This window comes from Aplysia californica, unplaced genomic scaffold (assembly GCF_000002075.1).
Source record: "Aplysia californica isolate F4 #8 unplaced genomic scaffold, AplCal3.0 scaffold00178, whole genome shotgun sequence".
NCBI classification, from domain to species: Eukaryota; Metazoa; Mollusca; class Gastropoda; order Aplysiida; family Aplysiidae; genus Aplysia; species Aplysia californica.
The window spans coordinates 430,765-436,814 of record NW_004797448.1 but is presented as its reverse complement, the minus strand read 5'-3'; the positions used below and the strand labels follow the sequence as shown (position 1 = coordinate 436,814).

Sequence of the window (6,050 nt, the reverse complement as noted above, 5' to 3'; positions counted from 1 at the left end):
TATTATACACAGTGTACTTTTTTGTGGTGTTTAGTGAGATGTTGCATTTATCGGCATAAGTTTGGAAAAGTTTTGTAAAGTCTCTGTTGCTACTGGTCTCAAAGCCCGTTGTTGTCGCTCAGAATGTTCCTAATGCCTATAAATATATGTATATTTAGTTTATAGTTTATATAATAATATAGCTGCAAGTATGAAAAACATGGAGCGCTGTGAAAAATGTTTTTTGTTTTCCTGTGTGGTACAGAGTTTGTTACTTTTGAACATTTTGTGATATACGACTCAACGCTGCTGTCTGTTTGGAATGGAATACGTCGTAGAGTCAGTTGATGGTCAGTATTTTCTACTTCACCTTGACCTACATATGCTCATCATATCAGATAGGGCGGTGGTCAGATTGTTAGTTCTGATGTCTCTTGTGAATTAATCTGTAATCTTCTCTTTTTCCACGTGCATGTTTTTCCATTTCGAAGTCGCTGTGGCGTTAACCTGAAATGTCGAAGGGGGCTTGAGCGACAGGAAAGTTTTATCAGGGTTACTATGATAGGTGCATAGTTATAATGAATGTGCCACCTTGTGACTCTCTCTCAGCTGTAAGGAATGTGCCACCTTTTGGCCCTATATCACCTTTAATGAATGTGCCACCTTGTGACTGAAAAGGTGAGAAGTAATGATGTCTCGGGTGGAATCTAAGTGCCACCTCTTTGACTCTATCTCAGCCATAAACAAGAAATGAAATTGCCACCTTGTTTAGTCTGTATATCTCAGTTGTAAAAAAGAATTAAAGTGCCACCTTTTTGAGTCTATCTCAGCTGTAAACAGTAATAAAAGTGCCACCTCTTTGACTCTATCTCAGCCGGGCCACAAACAAAAAAATGAAAGTGCCACCCTTTTTACTCTTTCTCAGGCGTACACAATAATTAAAGTGCCACTTTAAAAATTCTATCTCAGCTGAAAACAATAAGGTCTTTTAAAGTCTGTCTCAGCCATTCTCAGCTGTAATGAAAGTGCCACCTTTTTGATTCTATTCCCAGCAGTAATGTAAAATGATAGTGCCATCTTTGATCATAATCTCCGCTCTAATGGACACACCACCGTTTGTTACCGTGGTGCTTGGTTCTAGTGAACAGAACACCTCTTGTCTATGTTTCAGCGGTAACGAATGCTCCGTATGTTATCTCTGTTTCAGTTGTAATGAACATGATGCACCTGTTGTTACTTTGGGTTCTAGATAAAGGAAAATGCCACTGTCTATCTCAGCCGTGATGATCTCGCCACTTGATGTTACTTCGGCGTGTAGCTATAATGAAGGTGGCACTTTCTGTTTTTTTAGTGTGAAGCTATAATGAAAATGACACTTCTAGTTACTTTTTGATATGTAACTGTACTGAATGCGTCACCATTTATCTCTATATCGGCTATAATGAGCACGCCACCTATTGTTCCTTTCGTGTGTAGCTGTAATGAAAGTGGCACTTCTTGTTTTTTTGATGTGTTGTTTTTATGGAAGCGGCACTTCAAATTACTTCAGCGTGTAGCTATGACGAAGGTGGCACTCTTTGTTACTTTGGTGTGTAGCTATGTTGAATGTGTCACCTTTTTGTCTCTGTCTCAGATCAGTGATGAACATGTTGTCTGTTATTCCTTTGATGCGTAGCTATATATAGAAAATGAACATGGCCTCTCTGATAGATCTGTGCCTCCTCATCATTTCTTGCATTCTCTTCACTTGGCACTGCCTCTCCGAACCTGCCTAAATATGTTGGTGGGGAGGGTTAAAAGATTTACTCTCATTTCAACTTTCGGAGCCCATGTAACAGTACTTTCTGGTTCATGACGGAATGGGTTTTTACTAAATGTTTACGTTTTGTATGAAGAAATTTTAGTTTCATATTTTTTTGGAGCGTTTAGTTTGATGATTTACTTGTTGAGATCTGTCAAAAAGGTCGATTGTGAGGGCCTGAGTTGTTACGTTATTGCCCCCATGCAATTCCATGCCAAAAAGATTTTTTCATCCTTTTTTTTTTTTTTTTTTTTCCAAAAGGAAACGAGATATTGTGTACTCTTTCTGATTAATTCTTTCCATCGAAGGGTTGAACGTCCTTCTGACTTGTCAGGTTTCAAACTTCGTTATGTTATAAGGGAAGGATTGTTTGATCTGCTGTGTTAGCCTATCAGATAAATGAAGATGATGTGTGGTTAGACACTTTGCCGCCGCACGCAGGAGACCGGAGTTTGATTCCAGTGGGGGGGGAGAATCTTTAGCGGGTAAACTTCTCTGTCTTTTTGCTGGGACGTTGTTTCCCTCTCAGCTTGGGGTAGCCTCGACTGACAGGATTGAAACTTGCCACGCCAATATGATGTAAATTGTGTGGATGGGAGCATATAAAAGCTCGTTCAATAATAAAAAACATTGAGTAATAAATACTGCAGATGTAAGATAATATAAGATAAGATAATACTTTATTATTCCAGAGGGAAATTTTTCTTGGCTGTACTGGACCGTAAAAACATGTGCAGTTGTACATAAAAATTTAAACTATATATTACTCTCATTAAAATTCAATATGAAAAGAAAAGTAAAGCTGACAAATGTACATATCACCTCAGATGCATCATTCAACCACATGCAGGAATTTAATTACCTGTCTTCATGAATAACTCCTGTTTGAGGAATATCCTCGTGGGTCGACTTGGAAGTGTTTCTTCTCCCCTGCCGTCCCAGGTCAGGGTCGTCTAACATATGTGAAGCAGCGTGGTGAAACTGGGCGCTCGTCAAAATAATGAAATCGAAGAAAGCAAAATTGTTTTGCCGTTTCGGCAATTTTTTATTGAATTTTGTGTTTTGGGCTCAACATTGTTGTGTCCATTTAAAAACATATTTCTGCATTGATTTTACTGAAAAATGTTGATAAGAGGCATAAAAATGTAAATTTGCTGTTTTCAGGGACACTATGGGTTTTGTAATTCACCCAACTTTGGTGGCTATTTTTTCGCTAATTGACACCAGATGACCCCCAGCTTCTTCAATGGCAAATATCTCTACTTCCATTCAAGGTAGATTGGTGTTTTTTCATCGAAAGCCAGGCAATTGAATAGGCTTTAAGATGATACCAATAAGTTAATTTACCCAAAATTGATGAACGAGTGATTCCAACACGTGACGCATTAAAAATTTTTTACTTAACATTGATTTACACAAAGAATGTTATTATGCCATTGTCAGCCTTGTTTACAGTGCTGATATCTTTATTCATCTGTAAGTGTTTGAGACAGCTGTGACTAATAAAATGTTTTGAAGAGTACAGAGTGCACATTTGTTGTGTGCAGAACTTTTGCTGGCATTTTTTACAGCTTGCTTTGGTTCTGTTGTTGGGGCTTATTCTGTTCTTGTTCTTGATTCTGTTTTTGTTTGATTCTGTTCTTGTTCTTGATTTTGTTCTTGTTCTTGATTTTGTTCTTGTTCTTGATTCTGTTCTTGTTTTTAATTTTGTTCCTATTCCTGTAAGCCAGCGGTTTACATAAACTAAGCCCAAAGTTTGGAAAAGTTGTTTTTATGCAGTTTTTTAAAATCTTAATCTGTGCTGTTGGCTGCATGTACTCTAAAAATATTTTGTCAAAATGCAAGTTCTAGATATTGAAAAAAAAAAAAGCAAGAAAAGTATTTTTTATAAAAAAATGTAGGTGCAATTGGTAAAAGAATGATACGGTTTTTTTCCTCTCTTCTGAAAAATTTTGCTTTCTGGGTGGTTGATGGGTTTTCTGGCCTGATTTGCTCCTTTCCTATAAAATATCTAGGGAGTGTGCTTATAAAATTTCGCTTCCTTTTTTTGTTATTTGTTACTCTCTTGTTACACCTCTAATCTTCTGCACTGTATGACCTAATTGTGTTGCAAGTGCTGTAAAACTCGTGTGTGAACTAAAGCTTTCTGGACTTACTACATGTGAAGAGCTTGCTGAGTTTATGTTTTGTATTCACATGAAAACTGATGAGTGTTGGAAAGTGGTTTGTGGAAAATGACTGCGGCCACGTAGAGCGAGTCTGTTTCTGTCTTTGTTCTGTGAACTTTGAGGGACACTTAGCTGTGTGGCCACTGTTGGAACAATTTGTGTCACAACGCAGTGGAATCAGGCGCTCGTCAATTTGGGGGCATGTGGAGTTATTGGTATCACCTTACAGCCTGTCCATTTGCCTTGCTTTTGATGAAAAAAAAATCCATTAATCTTGGATATATATAAGTCAAGATATTGGCGATTGAAGGAGATGGGGGTCATTTGGTTTCAGATGTAAAATAAGCAAGAAAATGGCCGCCAAAGTTGAGTTATTTCCTCAGCTGGAGAGTCCGTAGAAAGTGAAAGCTTGCGTCTTTTATGCCTTTAATCAACTTTTTTTCAGTAAAATACACACAGGGTCAAAGGTGTTGAGCCAAAAAATAAAATTCGATAAAAATTCCCAAACCTGCGGGAAAATGCCAGTTTCTTGACTTTCATTATTTTGACGAGGGCCTGATTTCACCGCCCTGACTCTCAATTGTTCTTTTTTTCCCTGTGTTACGTGTTGTGTAATTGAGTGATATGTCACTAGGATACCTTGTGTTCTTTCTGGCTGCATTTAGACCAATTTTTTGTTGGGAAATTATTCAATAATATTTTTTTTTAAAATATGAGTTGTTGATTGCTTCTTCACTTTTGATTCTCATTCTTGGCACATGGTCTCTTTTTAATTGGAGATTATTGTATTGTTCTGTTTGTTTGATTGTTTGGATTAATTGTTTTTGCTTTTTCTTGTTGTTGCTTTGTTGGGTCGTGGGTGAAGGGGTGGATTGGGGGGGGGGGGGGGGGTAGGGGAGAGGGCAGATCACTTTTCAGTATTGAAAAGTTTGTCTGAAAGTGAAGTTTTCCCTGATCTTTTTCCATTCTTGTGTTCTGAGTGTATTTAGGGCGGATAAGCTGGGTTGTTTTTTTAAAAAACTTTCAGTATACTGCAATAAGTTAAATGTAGCAAACAATGCTAAAGTTTTTCGAATTTCATATCGGACCTGTAATGATGCATATTGTAAATAGTTTCAAAGTTATCTTCTTCCTGTCAAAAATTGGATTGTTTACTTGTGATGTCATAACAAATTTTGTCTTTACATAAATGAGAGTTTACAATTTAGCCCTATATGAGAGTTTATAATTTAGCTCTACCAAATTATACAAGTTTTATAAAAAAAGCAGCTATTGTTGTATGTATAGTATGGAGGAGCTAAAGTCTATCAGAGGCAACTGAACATGCAGTTGTGAGCACCAGACAACTTGTACCACACTGAAACTGAAAAAGTTCACTATATCGTTCTTTTTCCTTGGCTTTTCTGAGGTTCTTCTAGGCCAATGCTTGAATATGTTGTATGTTGATGGAATGAAGGTCATTCTTCTGTTTTTTCCGCCTGTTGTTTCGGTCAGTGGGTGATTGGCGGGTGCTCTGATAGAGTTTGTTTCTTCTTTCCTATCAAACGTCTATCGTCCTTATCTCCCCTCCTTTTTTTTATGTTTGTTACACTCTTGTAACACCTCTAATCTTCTGGCGCTCATATGACCTTACGCAGTTGCGAGGGCCGCAAAACCTCTACTAAAACAATTCCTATCTTCGGCACTGCTATGACCTTTTTGTGAAACCTCTGATTTTCTGCGTGGATGACGTATCTGTGCTGGAAGTGCCGTAAAACTCTTGCTAGAACTAAAACTAATTTCTCTCTTTTATTTCTTTTTTTTTCCCCATTATATCATAATCTATCCCAAGCGTCTTTGAGATTCTTCTTATAGAAATCCAAACAGAGTTGTTTCCACTTTAGCACGAAGCTGTTTACTTTGACATAACTAATTACAAAATTTGTGTACGGGTTAAATAATTGCACATGTTGCAGAATTGTGATCAGTGTTTACGTGTTAAATGTGGCTGATCTCTAAACATTGGTTCCCAGAAATTTTAGATTGATTTTGTGCCTAGTGGCTGATCTCGTATGTTCCATGGCCCATGGTTTTTTAGCTTAATCTAATACGAAAGGTGGGTG

The 6,050-nt window shown here is 37.4% G+C and overlaps 1 protein-coding gene across 1 annotated transcript in view; it reads left to right on the top strand.

Annotated features, from left to right (window-relative positions):
- Positions 1-6,050, top strand: part of LOC101847655 (dual specificity testis-specific protein kinase 2) — a gene marked incomplete in the record, with an annotated part of 40,205 nt that overhangs the window by 24,089 nt on the left and 10,066 nt on the right.